Below are 19,895 nucleotides of genomic sequence, written 5' to 3' on the forward strand. Positions count from 1 at the left end.
GTGCCATAACCTCAACATAATTATTGGAGCCATTTCCTAGTCCCATTTCCAAGGTACATAAATAATTACCAACAAAATAAAGAAAAACACCCCCTCCACAAAGCCTCTCCTCTCTTTAAGAGGCCTCGTCAAAGAAATCCCACGACCTTGACTTATCTATTTCTACAACAGTTGAATTCCTTTTGATATGTGGTCAATCCTGTTGAGGAAGAATTGGAAGGATAATTGAAATCTGAGCTAGTGTTCTATCAGGGTTGGTAGATACATCTTGAAAGATGGCGCAGCTACAAGCCAATAATATGCCCCAACTAATTATCAGAGGCAAAGTTTTGAATTTTTTAAGAGCTTTGTTATTAGCCTCAAAAAATTTCCTACAATGTCATCCACCCCTTGCTTGAATTTCTACCCGAGCTAAAGCCTAGACATACAATGTGAAAGGACATTGAATGAAAAAATGTTTAATTGATTCACTCCCATCTTGCATAAATACACCAAGCTAGCCCTTCTACCCATTTCTTTTGAATATTTTCCCAGGTAGGTGTCATGTTCTCCAAGAGGCACCACATGAAAATCCTAGTTTTAGTTGGACATTTTAATTTTGAAAGCTTCTTCCACTACCAAGCATTTTCCCCTTGCAGCCTTTATGCTATGAAATGTAGATATGACATCTTTGATATAATCACTGAAAGGGGAAATAAACTACACGGATTCATCCTCTCGATTCGAAATCTTGATGTGATAAGATTTAAGGGATCCAATGTATTCTATCTAGGGGCTAGCTTGTTCATCATTAATTCCCACTAGGTCTGTATAGAGCCACCCCTGAGCCCACATATTAGTTCTTGTAGGATCAACCACCTGATTAAGAGTAACAAATCCATTTTTATTTAAAATATCCACTAGAACTTGAGAGAGTGTGTATGCCATGCCATTGTTGAACCAAGGATCAATCCCAATCTTGACCAGCTAACCATTGCCAATTTTCCAAGTGATATTGTCTGCAATCACAGGGAAGGAGACTAAAACCAACTTCCAAATAATAGATATATTGGCTTTCCTTTTATTCATATTCCCGACCCATTCTGCAATAGTCTTTGAACTAATGTACTTTTTTTGAACCACCATTGTCCAAAATCTTTGTGTTGTTAAAAGCCTCCAACCAACTTTAGCCACAAGATTTTTTGCAAAATGGATTCGTTTCTTTAATCCCCACCCACCCAAGCCTTCAAAGCTACAATTTTATCACATTTAACCCATGGCATAGCAATGTGATCCTAGGAGTTGACCCAAAAAAACCTTAGACAAGACGAAGTTCCTCCAAAGTTCCTTTGGGAATCCAAGAAATAGTTATCCAAAAAGTGGTATGGCTTCCCAAATATATTTTATCAATACAAATCTTCTGGCCCGTGAGACCCATAGAACGCTCCATATTTTTAACCTTTTTTCCATCTTAGTAGTAAGCCATTGCCAATTTTCCTTCCCATATGAGTTTTACTTCAGGTGTAACCCAAAGTATTTCATACCTTCATCAAAACAAATGGAGGTGAAAGGAAAAGATTCTTTTACATGAAGGGCCTCAACATTTTCAAGCAAATAAATGGACAAAGTTGATTTTGATGGATTTTGTTTGCATACCTAAGGCTGCTTGAAAAGATATGAGGGCATTATCTACAAATTTGATTTCATGTCTAGATCCATCACAAAAGAGTAAAATGTCATCTACAAATAACAAGTGGGTAATAATGAAATTTCCTTCCACCCCTACACCATTCAACAAGCCCCTTTGTTTTGCATCAGTGAACAACCTACTTAGGCCTTCAACCACCAAACAGAACAAGAGTGGATAATGTGGGCACCCCTATCTTAGGCTTCACTTAGCATGGTAAAAAGGGGATGCTGCTTTGTTAATCAAGACCAAAAAAGAAACCATTGTGAGGTAGCTCACAATCCAAGTTCTAAACAGGCACTTTGAAACCCAAATGGGTTAGGAATAAGCAGATATAAACCCAACTGACTCTCTCATAAGCTTTGGAGAGGTCTATCTTTAGATTTACTCCTTTAATTTTTTGTGATTTTAGGATGTGGAGCCCTTCTCGTGTAACACTAATGGCTTCATGGATTTTTCACCCTTCCAAAAACTTGAATTGCTCCTAGGAAATGGCTTTAGATAGGATAGGGGTAATTTGTTTGGAAATTACTTTGGATATAATCTTGTAGATATAGTTGCTGAGTGAAATTAGTAAAAAATCATTGGAGGTAGAGTTGACTAATTTTGGAATTAGGGCTATAAATGTTATATTGAAAGATGCTAAAATCCACCCTATCCTTCTAGACTCTGCTACATGAAGAAGGTCATTCCCAAAGAAATCATAAAATTCCAAGAAAAACTCAATAGTCCACCCATCTGGGGCAACGATCTTGTCCTTCTAGAAGCTATGTATTACCTCTTATAGTTTCAAGTCTGGTACTTTTTCCATCAGATTGAGATTATCCTCCTCATCTACAAATTGAGGAAAAAATTGTGTTAGTCTAAGAACCTCCGCAATAGAAGCACTTTCATCAAATTTGAAGAGGGTGACAAAATTATCATTTCCCAATTGTGCAAGATCCTCAAAAGAGGTCACATGCCCACCCTCCTGATGTTGAGGCTCTAGATAGTATTGTACATCGTCCTTCTTTTTGCAAAGTTCTAAAAAAAATTGGTGTTTCCATCTCTCATACTCTAGCTAAATTTCCCTGCTCTTTAGTCTCCATAAGACCTCTTTTTCCTCTAACAACTTCCTTTTCCTAGCTTCAAGATGGAAAAGTCTATTTTTAGTGTCATTATTTATGAATCCTCCATCCTCAGATACACAAAGAACATACAATTCCTCCTCCACCTCTTTATTTCCTAATCATCCATGATCCTCTTATTGGCTTCCCATTGGATCATAATCTTCTTGATCTTAGATAAATTGGCAGCAAAATGTGTAGATGTAGGGGAACCTAGTCTGAGACAATAAGAGGTCCAATTAGATTTGACTAGTGCCATAAAATCCTAATCATTCAACTAGGTAGTATTGAACTTGAAAGGACTAGTAGGTTTCCTCCCTACCCCCTTAATTTCAAGAAAAAATGGTAGTGATCAGATTCACCCCCACTTCCAACCCACTGATGAATCAATGATAGACTTTCCACTAGATGTTTAGAAAGAAGAAGGTGATCTAATCACTTACTATTCTAGCCTCCCCAACATGCTTATTCCTCCATGTTGGAATCATCTTAGTCATTTCAACATCAACAATTTTATGGTTCGTGAGAAGATGATTAACAAAATATGAAAGACAGTCTAGTCTAGTATGTACCCCATAGACTTTTTTAGAACCCAACAAGGGATTCAAATCCCCCCCAATGATCGAATTTTCTGATACTAAAAGTTTTTTCTTGAAAAGATCTTCCCAAAATATGATTCTTTCTGAGTAGGGACCATAGACATTGGATTCCCATAGATCCAATCCAATATCGGCTAAGAAACATTCCATACCAAGAATAAAGTCAAAACCCCACTGATTACGTGGATTGATATATGTAGGGTTCCATCCAATGGAAAGTCTACTCAACCTACCTCGTGCATCTACAAAGTAAAAATACTAGCCTCTAGGTAGTGATTCCAAGACTTTGGTCATATATCCCCCATCCCCTAGAGTCTCTTCTAAAAGGGAAATATCATAATGATTTGATACAACTAAACTTTGAAGGGCCACATTTTTGGAAGGGTTGGCTAGACCCCAATGGTTGAAAGATATGAATTATCATGAGGAAACTTCTATTAGGGCCTTCACTACTCTATGTGCCCCAGCAATGGAAATTTGCTTCCTCACTACGACATTAAGATGAGCTCTAGCCCGACCTTTTGTCAAAAAGGATTTTCTACCCCTACCCTTACCCTTTGAGTGACAACATACTTGGCCCAAGCTTCTGGAAGGTGGGGGGTTGTGAGCTTGAGATGAATAGGGACATAGGAAATGATGAGAGGTAGAGTCTGAGGAGGCCCCTAAAAGTCCTCTTGTCAAAGAAATGATTGTCACTCAAGAGAAAGGAGAAATAAGCGGATATATACATGGGGCCAATGGGACATGGGAGCAATGAAACCTTGGAAATCAATTCAGATAAAGAGTTAAGTGTGTCAAAACCAAACCCCTCCTCCCGCAATATCCATATTAGAAAAAGAAAAAAATCATATTTGTAAAAGGAATGGATCTAAGGCAGGCCGAGGGGTTTGTTGCATCCTAACCCTACTCTGTAACCAGCTCCTTATCTGTTTGCTTGTTATCTATATCTACAGATAGATGATGGGATTTATTAGGGTCCATTATCTACTCATCTTGCCTTTGTAACCTATCCACTATCCACCTAGTTCATAAGTTTAGTCCACCTGATGCAGTGCCCTCTTTCTTGTGGAAGAAGGTACTCCACATATCGAACGACCATGGAATGGAAGAGGACATTCCTTTATAATATTCTCTAGCTTGTAACATATCCTACATATGAATGAAATCCATTCATAATTGAGAATTTGAAAATGGGTTAACCAAAATGCCCAATTTCTATTTCCTCCTAAAGACCATCCCTTGTGTCCAGGTTCAATAAAATATGAGTCACTATCATTACCACAGTCATTTCAAAGGCTATATCAGCCTCTAGGAATTGCTCATTTCCTATATCTTTAAAGGTGTTCAGGGACCAAAACTGCATCAGTAAACTTGGAAGCCAAACCCATATGGTTGCTTCCTTGAAAACCTCCTTTTTTGCATCAAAAGTGGAATCCACCTCTTTAGTAGAATTTGGGTAGAGTCAATGGCCCAATTCTTTCCATGAACCTGGGAAACATGCATTCCCAAGTTAAAGAGAAAATAAAACCATCCTTTAGCAAGAGTAGAGATTGATGGAAGGGGGTGTAACTCCTTCCCCCATTCCCACGCCACCCAATATTTAATGGTTTTTATGTTGAAACGTTGAACTCAAGCTCAACAAAAAATCACTAGTTCCACCTTATTCATAACCTAATGGAGCGAAACATCATCCCTAAGAACCATTTTGAGACAGCCTTTTTTAGTTTTGGCACACTTCAATATCTTTTTCTTTTTGGATTCGGCTAAATCTTAACCACCATGATTTGGTACATACTCACCATATTGAGACAAAGATGAAACTAGGGAAACCCTTCCTCTTACCATAGTTTCTCTTGAAGAAAAATTATGGACGTCTTCCCTAGAGATTGAAACCCTCAATTTGGAAATGGAGACCTCCTTTACAAGGACATGATCTACCCTCCTTCCAAGAAATGATATGTCCACCTTTCTTGATGAAACCTTGTCTCTAATAAATGGAACATCGATACATTCTTAGCTGAAGGGTTTGGACCTAAGATAAAACTGACGAAAAAAGCTTCATTCAATGCACATTTAGGTAAGGACCAAGCCAAATCCCAACCCTATGAATAATCAACCAAAGCATTAGAGCTAGTCAATTTTTTTTTTATAGGATCAAGCCTTAGACCACCAAACCCCCTCATAGGATTAGGGTGGAGGACACATAAACAACTAAAACATCCAACAGCTAGCTTGAGGCCTGTTCTGAGTCATCTCCAGTGAAAAAAACCCTCTATTTTTTCAGAAAAGTACCAGGTGGATCCGACCAAATCTGGAAATATTCTGTAGGGTTTGAGGAGTAATCAACTTGGATATCAACCATTATGCCTTCTAGGAGATAGATCTTGCACCAATATAGTATATTCAGACCTCTCATATCTACAACTCCATGGTGACCCCCATCTCCATGATTTGCCAATAATAAACATTGTTAAAGGAAGTTCTGTTGTAGTCAAAAGAAATAAATTTTAGACCATACTCTTTATTATTAAAGAGATTTATAATTCGTTTTGGGTTTAAGTTGAAGTTGAAAAAAAACATAAATTACATAAAAAATGTTCCTCCTCTATTAAAAGGTGAAATCAAACATGTTTTTAGTACATCAAACATGTTTTTAATCACTATTTAATAAATTTCACATTAAACATGTTTTCAAATACATTTTTCAATTGTAACTAAAGAATTCACTAATACAAGAATGTTTTTATCACAAGTCCAATCCATTGAGCATTAAAATTTTAAGGGATAGACTAATTCTAATAGATGATTTGACTTTTTCTCTTACGAATCAAACTATACTGCTTTGGGAGAGAATTACACTATACTTCTTTAGGAGAGAAGGTGATGATTCATACTTATTCAGGAATGAAATGAAATATAGATTCAAACCAAAACACATAGATACATCAAAACATAATTTCAATTAATAAATAACAACCACTGAAAACTATTTACATATGTAAGAGGACAAACTAGCTCAGGCAATGGTAACTTATCTTTGCGAAGATATGTGATGGTTACATGCCTTTTGAACTATGTTACAATGAGGCACAAATGCTTCTTTATTATTAATAAACAATGGAAAACCATAAACATCCAAAAACCTATCCCTAGGAGATGAAGCACCAAAATTTTGTAGGCTCTGTTGGGATTAGTTGGAATGCCAACTTCTCGGGGTCGTAATTTGGGCATATGATCTTTGTTTGGCATGCACAATACCTTGTTAGAAAAATATATCCGAGGAAAGAAAATAAATCATAGTAATCTCATGCCTGTTAGGCTAAGTGCTTAGTACATTTTCCAAAAAAAAGATGTTAAGGGCCTCAAATGATTTTGGAAATTCAAGACTCGAAAAACTGTCAAAAAATAGAAAGTTATGCTAGCATTAAAGAAACTGAAAGGAAATAGTGTTGAAGATCAAAGTAGAATAGGTGGGTGGTCACCAACATCCACCTGAATTAGTCCTTACCCCTTAGGAAGCAATGGTCACCATTGCGTTGAGCGCCTCCATGAGATGGGGAAACTTCTGTTGAAGTTGGTCCCTAGTGAGCCACATGCCTTGGTGCAAGAGCTGACCAACTTCGATAACCCGATATAGTTGGATCCTCTTTTGGTGAGTGTTCTTGATATATGTGTCCATGATATGATCAGTTATGGCATGTTTATGCAGTTTAGGTCGAACTCTATTGGTGTCAACTGCTCAACTGCTCAACAATGTCTGACGTGTCTAGCAATGGTGGAAAGTATGCCCAAAGGTGGTCCACATTGACTACTAGGTGCAAGCCAAGGAATGGGGGTATAATGAGCATGAATTGTTTCCTCCCACAACCTTGGTGATGGTGTAAGGCCCATATCGAAGGAGTTGAAGCTTCTAATGGGCTATGACAAGGTGTTCTTTCTACAAATGCAACAAAATTTTGTCGTCCACCAGAAACTTATGTGGAACCGAATGTTGATCATGTCATTGTTTGTATTTAGAATTGGATTTATCCAAGATGTCATGAAATTGTTGGTGGATGTGTTGAATCCGTTCAATAAACTTGGTGCCTTTATCAAATTCAGATTGAACATGTGCAGATTCTTCTTGTGTAGTTGCAAGAGGCAGTGCAACATCAATGGGGCATAATGGTTGAAATCCCAGGCCCACTTGAAAGGGGTTATGCTCAATCTAGCTATGGATAACTCAAGTATAAGTGTGTTGCACATGGGGAAGACTCTCATCCCATGTTTGTAGATTCTTAGAGTTGTACATGCATAGTATGTGTACTATCACCCTATTGACGACCTCTGTCTGACCATCAGTATAGGGGTGGAATGGAGTCGACTTGGTGAGCTTGGTGTCCAACAATGACTAGAGGCTCGACCAAAATGTGGTTAGGAACCTACTATCTTAATTTGATATAATTGTATGTGGTATCCCGAAATGTACCCACACTCATTCAACAAAGAGTTTGGAAGTGGCTTCTGCTGTGATACTCTTCTTGTAGCAGCTAATATGGCCATCTTAGAAAATCTATCGATGACCAAAAATACACAGTCATTTCCATGCCTGGTATAATGAAGGCCAGACATATAGTACATGAATATGAATTCCCAGGGTCCGCTAGGAGTAGGTAGAGGTGTATATAGGCCTTTCTTCTCAATGGTTGGCTTAGAAATGAGACATGAAGTGCAGGATTTGATATATTTTCCAACATCCTGCTGGAGATTCGACCAATAAAAATACTTATGCAGTACCACCACTATATTCTCTATGCCAAAGTGTCTTGCGACCTGACTGTAGTGTGCCTCCCAATTCATCTTGGCTCACTTCTTTGAGGGAACACAAAGGTGTACCAGGTGGCATAACAATGCATCCTAGAGGTGGAAGTATGGAACTTTTTTTCCATTTATCAACATATGGTGTGTGGTGGGGAATTGTAGATCATTTTTGTAATGCTGTGGCCATCTAGAATTCTCTTTCCCACAAGAATCAAGAAATGTGGTTAGTGTTACAATTGGTGGCCGACTAAGGCAATTTGCAACATTATTGGTGTTGCTCTTCTTGTACTTAATGTTCAGATGCAATTGTTGCAGGTATGTGGACCATTTATGATAGTGGTTATTCTACAACTTTCCTTGTGTTTGTATAAACTAAAGAGGTCAGTGATCTATGTGGATGATTGTCTCCTTCCCTACAATGTAATCTTTCCACTGCCCACAAGCTTGTACGATAGAATAAATCTCTTTATGGTAGGTGTGGCATTTAGAAATTGTATCAGACAGTATATCACTATGATAGGCCACCGAATGCTCTTGTTGGGTGACAATTGCACCAATGGCGTAGTCAGATGCATCTGTCTCAATTTCAAATGGTTGTTGCAGGTATGGCATTGTGAATACTGGTGTAGAGAAAAGGTGATGCTTCAACTCAAAAAATGTTTACTGTTGGGACTTAGACCATTTTTTTTTTCTTTCACTCTTCCCTTAGTAACTTGACTCAAAGGCCAAGTGATATGAGAGAATCACAACATGAACCTTTGATAGAAATTGGAAAGGCTAAAAAAGTTGCAAATCTCTATTAAAGTGGCCAAGGGTGGCCAATCCTGAATGATTTGGATCTTATTCAAATCCACATGCACACGTTTTTCATCAATGATGTAACCTAGATATTGGACTTGGTTCATACCAAAGGTTCATTTCTCCAAGTTGGCACATAGTTTGTGTTGCTACAGGGTTTGAAGGACTTGTCGAATATGTTGCAAGTGCTCTTCCCAACTCTTGCTAACGATGAGGATGTCGTCTAGATATACAACCAAGAAGAAGTTGGTGAAGGGCTGCAAGATGTCATCCATTAGCCTCATAAAAGTTGTAGGGGCATTTTTCAACTTGTAGGGCATGACCAACCACTCAAAAAGGCCCTCGGATTTGAAAGTGGTCTTCCATACATCTATGGGTTCTATTGGAACCTAGTGTTAGCTAGACTTCAAATCAATCTTGCTAAAGTTTTTGACCCCCTTAATCTGGTCAAGAAGGTCATCAATAAATGGGATTAGATACTTGTTCATGACAATGATTTTATTGAGTGCCTGGTAATCAATGCAGAGTCTCCAAGTGCCATCATTATTTTGTATGAGTACAATTGGGCTCCCACAAGGTGAGGAACTTGGTCATATGTTTCCATTTTTTAGAAACACCTGGACAAGCCACTTGATTTATCTATTTTCTAGAAGAGAGTAGTGGTAAATGGGCTGATTGGGTAGAGGTTCTCCGAGAGTTAGATCGATCGAATGCTTGACTTGGCAGTGAAAAGGCAACCTTGTGGGTGAGGAGAAGGTGTCCCTATATTCTTCTATGACCTTATCCACCTGTTTCTGCTAAGCGGAGGAGCCCTTCACAAGGGACATGGATGTGGCCATGGTCTTACCCTTACATTGAGAGTGAATTAGAAAAAGAGTAATTTCACAGTCTGGGAGATGATATTACTACATTGCTTAGAAGAGATCAAAGAAATGACAGTAGTTAGGGCTACCTTCAATATCCTGTATAACATACTACCCAAAGTAATAATAACGGTGTGAGGCCTAAACGCATACACAACATTAAGCTTCCACAAGTATGGTTCGCCTAATAATACATCAAAAAACTTCAAGGGGAGAAACATTACATAGTACCTCATATGTGAAGGGATTGATGTTGTAGGAAATGCGACACTACTGGCTGATGCGAAGATCTAACCCTTGGTGGATCTATTTGATGGTGTACGACTATGGGTGTAGTGTCGTTGGTAGGCCCAACCGCTTCATGACCTCAGTTGAGATGAGGTTCTTTTGACTTTCGTTGTTGACAATGAATTGCAGTGGCAAAACCTTCACCCACATATGTGAATAGAAGAGATGCTCACCCTCCTCTGGATCTGCGGGCTCAATCTTCTTGACCTTGGTGGTGGAAATAGTGACACTAGGTTCTGAATCAATAATAACTTCCCCTTGCCATTCCCTTTGTGTCACTGGTGGTCTTAGCATGACACTCATTTGTGCCATGGGTGGGGCTCTTGTGGAACTCACACCACTTTTTGGTATCCTTCTTCACCTTTGTGGTGCTATTCTTTGCTTGTGGCTTTGATGGGTTGTCTTAGGTTGCTCCACCTTGGTTATATCCTTTGTTCTGCAATTTGGAGGTGCCTTTTCCTTTCTTTAGATTCATAGATCCAAAGTCCCACTTCTTTTGTTTAAACTTCTGTTCGATCCTCACAACATATCATTACACTGCGCCAAGCGAGGAGATGTCTAGGAACTCCATTTCTTCTTGGATGTATTTGTATAGACAACCACGATACTTGAGTATCAAATGCTGCTCATAATCCTTGATACCCAACTTCGTGCATAAGGTATGGAAAATGTTAGTGAACTCCGTCACATTTTGGTCCCTTCCCTACCATAGTGAGGTCCACTTGATGTACTTATCTTCATAGCTTCTGTTAGGGTAAGATTATTCCTTGACGACATCTCAAAAATAATTCCAAAAGGGTGTGATTGAAAATAGTGAGAGTTTCTTCAAATAATATTTTGAAAGGATCTCCTACTCCCTCATCTTTATTTTCTTCTACCAAGGGAGGTCGTCAGGGTTAGAAAAGCCAGTCTTGCAAGTGTTCAACCAATTCAAGTCCCAGCTCCTTATACCTCAACTTCATTGGTGACATGCACATAAAAGAAGTGAAAAAGAAGATCGTTTTGATACCACTGATCCAAATTTATATAGGAAAAAATAAAATACATATTCAAAACAAAACACAAATATAAAACAAAACAAAATTTCAATTAATAAATAACAACTGTTGGAAATTGTTTACATACATAAGAGAACAAACTAGCTTAGGAAATGGTAGAGAAGAGATGTGACAATTAAGTGCCTTCTGAACTATGTTACAATGAGGCTCGAAGACCTTTTTATTATTGACAAACAATGGAAAACCTTAAACATCCAAAACCCTAACCCTAAGAGATGAAGGACCAAAAGTTTGTGGGCCCTGTTTGGACTAGTTGGAATGCCAACTTCCTAGGGCCTTAACTTTGGCATATAATCTTCGTTTGGTGCATACAATACCTTGCTAGAAAGATCTATCTTAGGAAAAAAAATTCCTGCATAGGGCTACGAGCTTGGTGTGTTTTCCAAAAAAACGTTGTTTAGGGCCTAAAAAAGGCTCCAGAATTTCAGGACCTCAAAAACTACCAAAAATAGAAAGTTGTTCTAGAATTAAAGAAACTGAAAGGAAAAAAATGTTGGAGTTCCAAGTGGAATAACAACTGGCCACCAATATCCCACCTGGATTAGAGGATTACTTATTGAACCGCCCTAAATTTTAAATAATTGTTTCCAAATATTCTAGAAATCCAAGCATAAGGCATGATTAACAATAATTAAGATTGCACAGGGAGTAGGCCAAGTATAGGCTCATAACATATATGGTGTTTATCACGAGTGCACATCCCCATAAAGCCTTGTTGCTGACCATTTTTAATGAGTGTAGCCTTACCACCTATATGTATGTATGTATGTATGTATGTATATATATATATATATATATATATATATATATATATATATATATATATATATATATATATATATATATATAAAGAGAGATTTAGCTAGATGGCTGACCTCATTTTTAATGAGGGTTAGATGATTGCCATTTTTAATAAGTGTTGTTTCAAATGAATTTTTAAATATAACTGAATTGTTTTGAAATAAAGTAGTTAAATGATTGTATCCAGGTGGGACAACTCAATTGGTGATCAAAGTAATGTGAAATGTGTGAAAACTGAGATATCCAAGGTTCAAATCCCATTGGTTGTGACCTGGGTTACGGAGAGGATGATAGACCTCTAGAGGTTTACTAGGATGCAAAAAAAATTGATTGTTTGCGGAGAGGATGATACTAGGATGCAAAAAATATGATGATAGGTTGTATACCTCCTGATGAGCTCCAGAGGTTTACTATGATGCTGATAGGTTGTATACCTCCTGATGACCTCCAGAGGTTTACTAGGATGCTGATAGGTTGTATACCTCTTAACCTCTAGAGGTTTACTAGGATGTTGATAGGCTGTATACCTCCTGACCTATAGAGGTTTACTAGGATAGGTTGTATACCTCCTGATGACTAGAGGTTTACTAGGACATAGGTTTACTAGGATGCTGATAGGTTGTATACCTCCTGATGACCTCATGAGGTTTACTAGGATGTTGATAGGTTGTATACCTCCTGACCTCAAAGGTTTACTAAGATAGGTTGTATACCTCCTGATGATTAGAGGTTTACTAGGATACTAATAGGCTGTATACTAGGCTATATACCTCCCTCCAGAGGTTCACTAGGATGCCAAAAAAAAATGATTGCATCCCGAAGTTTTTTTATATTGATTTTACATAAATAAATTATTATTATTTTACATAAATAAATTATTATTATTTTTTTCCGTTTGGGTAAGAGTTTGTTTTGCTTGGAGGTTAATGGCCCAAGATCCAGAAGCATCCCACTGGCCAGTAATTCTAGGTGGTATTGTTTCCTTAAATAACAGTGATGAGTAGCATTTGTACATAGTAAATATTAATAACTAATTATATCCACTACTAGTTTGAAAATTGAGTTATGATAGTTTTCCCACTATATAAAGAAAAAAAAGAAAAAAGAAAAAAGAAAATATTAAATATTAAAAATATTAATATATTAATTATAAATAAAATATTTCAATATCAATACCTCCCAGTCTGCTGGGGTATATGACTGGCAAAGAACATAATTATATTTCAGGACCCCCTCATCGAATGGGACATCATATGCAACAACATTGAAGCCCTTTACCAGTTGATCCCTGAGGAGGAGCCCAAGAATCAGACCTGAATCATAACACCTGAAGCAATAGACAAATCCTACCCATGGGCATATTTTGATGGATCCGCCCAAGAAGCTGGATGTGGAGGAGGTGCAATTCTATACCTCTCGGACATACATTATTTCAAGCTCAAAATGGGATTCAGCTGAGGCACAAACAACTATGCAGAATTAAACAACCTTAGACTCCTTCTCATATTTGCACTTGATAAAAATTGCACCAGGATTCAGATTTTTGGAGACTCAAAAATTGTCATCAATTGTATTTCAACTTTAAAATCACATTTTGATTTTATTGTTTGCTCACACATTTATAGGGAAAGGAACTAGATTTTTGACAGCCTTTCCAAGGAAGCCGCGCAACAGCCCAATGATCAATGGTTAATACAATAACATCAAGATCAGGAACAACCTTTCCAAGGAAGCGACAATGTAGCCTAGAAGTCAATGGTTAATACATGAACATCAAGATCAAAAACAATACCAATACTACCACAAGTCTTTTATAGAGCATACAGGAGAAGATGAACCGAATGATCAACCTTCATGATCTTTCGGCATAATTTGCTAATTTTTTATGAATAATACTATGCATCACATGTTTTTATATTTTAGCACATTTACATATTTATGGTTACTTTCTGTATGAACTAAAAACTGATATATTAGATAGATGACTTTGTCCATCTCTAACACACGCTTAACACTTATGCAACTATACAATATGTAATTTTCAGTATTTTTGATAATGGAAATTAAGATTTTTAATTTGAAAAAAATATATAAACAAAATATCTTATAATTATTTTTTAATAATTTTTTTAATTAAAAAATTGAATTTTATGATTAAGAGTAAATAATTCTTAACCTTTAATTTTCTTTGTGTGTATACAAAATATGTAAATTGGTATAAGTATACAATTAAAAGTGGTTAAAAATGAAATTATTATTTTTAATTTCAATAAGACAATTATTATTCTTCAAACTTTCACTTTCTTAACCTTTTTCATGAAATTGAAATCAAAATTTTAATAAAAATTAAACCTATAAATTAATATAATTAATTTGGTTTATATGAATTACTATAAAGCCTCAGAAAAAAGAATCTCATTTTATATATAATAAATTTCAAATCCCAGAATTGTTATCTCACCCATAGACATGGCATGTAGATTGCAAATTCTTAGAACATCCTTTAGAAAATAAATTAATTATTAATTTAGAAAATTCTAATTCTGTTAGTGGCAGTCAGTAATGATCGTGAACTGTGAACGTCTTACACTGTTCGTTAGTATCGACTATTCTGCACTCGAATCTTCCTATTTTCAGTGAATTTTGTGTTTACTGTAATCTAAATTTGAACTGGGAATATATTTTTGGGTTTTAAATTGATAATTTAAAATTGATTAAAATCCCGGAAAAATGTTTTCTGGCAAAGTGGTAGTAAATAAAACTTTTATTTTTGACAGTGTACTAATCAGATTACTTAAATTCATGTGAAATATTGCAATCAATATTTATTCACTGTGTTATTGACCCATTAATGTGTGAAGTAATTGGATTTAAGCGAGTATATTATATAGCAGTGAATATATATAGCTCACACATTTAGTGTGTTATTGATTCATTAATGTGTGAAGTAATTGGATTTAAGCGAGTATATTATATAGTAGTGAATATATAGTCCACACATTAATAAAAGTGAATATATATAGCTTACACATTAATAAAATTTGTTAAATTTAAGCAAGTACATTATTCAGCAATAACCATATATAACCCCAACACATTAATAAATCAATAACACGATAAATATTGATTGCCCAAAAATCCAACAATCTGAATACAATATATCAAACAAATACATTATCTAACCATAAATATATACGACCCACACTGGAATTTTTTGTATGAATGTACACATGTTTCTCTCAGCAATTTTCTCGAAGGTTACTACCTGGCCACTGGGCAAAAATAGTGTCCTCTAAGAGGAGGGCACGTCATTAGATGGTGTATTTTTCTAAATGAAAGAGCTTTTTTGATCTGATGTTACATATATTAAGTTTTTATCCTTTCACCTCTGACCATGACTTATATGGAGTATGTCTTTGGATGACACAGATTTCTATCTAATGTGAGGATTTTTTTCTCAAATCTGAAATCTGAAATTTGAAATTTTGTGATTCTTTTTCAGTTTTTTGGAACAGTTCTTTGTATTTTCACACATATTGCTGATCTGTAAATGCACTGCTATCAGTCAAACTAACAGAATGATTCTGATTTTTGTTTGAAACAGGACCTTGGATCCTGTTTTGAAGGGTAATAACTCTACCTTCTGTATTTTTGCCTATGTCTATAATATACCTTGATGGCAGATATAATATATATATTGCTTTTTTCTTTCTGAAAAAAAAATATAAAACCCACACATTAATAAATCAATATATTACCAAAAGCAAAGCGATCTGACGGCCGTTTAGCCTAAAAACAAAGCGTTCTGACTGCCGTTTATCCCAAACAAAGCGATCTGATTGCCGTTTATCCCATGCAGTGTTCGTTGATAGTGAGGTGGAAGTTTCAGTCTCGATGACCACGTGAAGCTTCACATCAAGCGACACGGGTCTGAAAAGTATCGTCACGGCCAGAAGGTTCCTGCCAGTAAAGTTTGGTTGATTTGTTCGGTTGCGTTTTCAATTATTTCAACCTCCTGCTGTGCGACGCCTCCCTTGCTTGACATGATTGTCTTTATTATACTATTCATAAATGTTACGCTGACTCTATTGTCACAAACTCATTGTCTTTGTTATGGCGCGTGTCCCTCCATTCACATGGTAAGTATGGATATGATATGTATCATTCCAGTGATTGACTTTATCATTCAAACGAAAATTGATGGCCATATACTTTTTTTATAGAATCAATAGGGGTAGTTCTTTATTTTTATTATCATATATATATATAGTTTTGTTTGGAATTGGACCATTAGACTTGTGAGACTAAATTCTCATTTAATTATTGGACCACATCTTCACGACTAAATTCATAGGTTACAAGTCTAGGGTTTTGGCAAACCATGTGTTTATAGTTTTATGATTTTGGAAAATCATGATATTTGGGGATGGTGTTTACCTATAATATTTATTTATGATATTTATCATGGTATCCATCCATCATATTTAATAATAAAATAAATAAATGAAAGGACCTCACTCAAAATAAGGAAAATTTTAAAATAAATAAATAATAGGTCTTTATGTTTGTAAAAATTATTTAAGTCTTCCATGATATAGTTTTATTATTTTTAATCATTTAATAAAAGAACTAGGTTTTTTTTCTTGCTATATTATTTCCTCTACGTTATTTTCTATAAATGTGTGATTTGAGTTAGATCTTGAGGTAGTTTCGCTTGGGAATGATCATTCTCACCAATCCAAGCAACCTTCCATGGTAAAAGAAAGAGAGATGATGGAACAAAGGATCCTATCAAGTTGTTGCACAAACAAACACTCATGCTGCATGGGAATGAGATGATGAACTATTTTGTCTAGATCCATGCACGACTTCAAACAATAGCCGAAGAACCTTCAACAAGTGCCAATTTTAGAGGTGTGACACCCTTCAAGTATAAGTTAACTTCAATATCCCCTTATTTGAAGACTAAATAGATGAAGATACTTTGGAAAAATGGTTAAATTTGTTAGAGGACTAACATTTTGTCCAAATTTTTTTTGTTAATGAAAACATCACCTATGTGCTCATAAAATCCCTTTTCCATGTCAGATATTGTTGATTAAGTTATTCAGAGAGCCATAGTTAAGATGAGTTTGCAATATTCATGGTAGGACCCATTTGGGAAAATTTTGTTGATGTCCTCAAGGAGTTCTACCATGTGGGGTACTATGATGACCAGTAGAGCACACCGATATTTTCTATACCTTGCACTCAAAGTTGGGTATCAAAAACTCTGAGTACAGTTGGTTTTGAAGTACTTCCTACACATGTACATCCAAACATAGATGGATTTCTTGAACATCTTCTCACTCGGAACCATTTATCAATAAAACTCGTATAACAAGGGATAGAGAAAGGAGAACCAACCTCAAGAAAATGTACTGAGTCAAAGGAAAATAAGGACAATAGAAACTGGTGTATGTTCCACAAAATCCCCTAGCACAACACTGATGAATCTTGTTCAAAAAAATCATTATTAGTTGAGCTTAATGAAAAAGAAACATATCCCATTTTGGATTTTGATTCATAATAGGACAAAGGAAAGAAAATCATTGATGTAGATCCTAAAGTTACCATCGTGATTGAAAAGATCCAACCAGAAGTGTTAGAGGAGCCTAAGGAGGGTCAGTGCTTTTTTCATTCATAGATGTGGGTGAAAGGGAACTTGATACATTTCATTGTTGACAACGAGAGTGAAAAAAAAATCCATATCTACCAAGGTCATTAAGAGTTTGAAGTTTCCAACAATGCCACACCCCTAACTATACACCATTGGTTGGTTGAGTTGGGGACCAGACATCCATGTTAGCTAATAATGCCACCTGTCCTATGACATCAAACCCTTCAAAGACAAGGTACTATGTGATGTTGCCCCACTTTGAGTTTGTGATGTTCATTTAGGACAATATTATATATGGAAACATTATGCTTTTATTGAGTCTCTTCCCTATAGTGTCATTGTTACTTTGAGGATCAACTCTATAGGATACCTAAGGTAGTTCCAACTATTGGATATTCATTAATCTGAGCAAAAAAATGCCAACAAGTAGCCTTTCATACTGTCAAGTTTGTCCTCTTCATTATTCAGTTAAAATGTGAATAAAAGGTCATTGTAACCACCATATCTTCAATGTAAGATCTCTCTATATAACATATGCAGGAAAATAAGCTTGTAGAAGGATACACAGACATATTCATCTCACCTATAAGGGTTCCTCTACACCTCCAGTTCAATCATCCACATATATGGGATGAAACCCTTGGCATATGTTTGACATGGCTATAATAGAGCTCTCAATAACTATATTGGCAAAAACCATTTTTAGGTGTGCTTTAGTTCCAACCTACAACCCCCATTGATATCAATCTTTCTACTACATATTCATTAACAAAGTGCTCCCACACTCATATCAAAGTATGTCGAGTAGCTAAATTTGTTTAATAGATACAACACCTCCAACAATAGGTTCATGATATCCTATAAAAAGACAATACCAAGTACAAGCAATGACATGACCAATACTAGGTTCCACACAAATTTGAGGTTGGTGATAAGACATGGTTTCATTTAAAGAAAAATAACGTCACAGGAATCCATAAGAAGCTCAAGTTACTTTGATATGGGCCTCACATAATCAAAAATGTTGTAGGTGAAAACTATTTTGAATTGAGTATTCTCTATTTTCTTGGATTTCACCTAATATTTAATGTGGAATTGCTTCAACCATAATTTCTACCTCTGCTAGATACCTCAGAGGTGGCCAAGAAATTCACCCTCACGTAAATAAATCATGATTGCATTGAATAGGTTACAATGGATCGAATCATTAACACCTTGTCGAAAGATACACACCAATAGAACATACAATTCTACTGGGTTGTTAAAGAAATACAACTTCTTCATTAAGGCAAGTGGCTCAAACTCAATAGAATTTTTTCCGCTTGATGAAATTAAGGACTTGAGGTGATGGGGACCATTGTTTCCCATGGGGGAAGGAATAATCCAAGTGGAAATTTGTGGCTATCTACCTTTTGCACCAAATCAACAGGATTAATATTTGATTTTTAGTATTCATGGGTTACAAGCCCATGATTTTAACAAACCATGATAGTCACCATTTTAATTACCCATAGTATTCACCTACGACATTCACCATGTTTTTTTTTTGAACTGTGGTTCACGGTCACTGAGTGGCCGCTACATCCACAAGTAATAATCTAGGCAGATCCACCCAAAGGGATCTACCCATCAACTTATCTAGTCGGGCCTAACCCCAAGGGCGTCAAGGATATTTGACCCTTTGACCTCCCAATTGGAAAGGTACTTAACAATGGGAACTTGACCAATTGAGCTATCCTTTGGGGTTGGCATTAACCATGTTATTTACATGTGTTATTTAATAATAAAATAAATAAATGAAAGGACGTGTCAAAATAAGGAGCCAGAATAAATAATATAAATAATGGACCTTCACCTTTGTCGAAGAGATTGAAGTCTCTCACAATCTTATTACATTTTATCATTTAATAAAAGTATTAAGATCTTTTCATATTATTTCCTTTACATTATTTCCTATGCACTTGTGATGTACTCTATTTTCAAAATTTAATCTTGCTTCTCACATAGTATGGCTCTAAAGTGCCGAAATCCATGAGTGGGTTCATTATTTTCATGCATCCCTTGTGTGCGTTTTTGGATCGACCCTCGATCATCAATTCTTGCATTTTGTTAAAATTTTAGGTTTGTCAAATCACAAGAATGTGCAGATTGTTAGACTCACATTAAGATCAGACAACTCACATTCCAAGTCTGCTTACTAAATTCCCTTCAATTTTGGATTTTCAATTTTACCTTGTATATAAGTGAACATTTGTGA

This window comes from Pinus tabuliformis, chromosome X, assembly GCF_031772625.1.
Source record: "Pinus tabuliformis cultivar Carrire ecotype Pingquan chromosome X, CPIR1, whole genome shotgun sequence".
NCBI classification, from domain to species: domain Eukaryota; kingdom Viridiplantae; phylum Streptophyta; class Pinopsida; order Pinales; family Pinaceae; genus Pinus; species Pinus tabuliformis.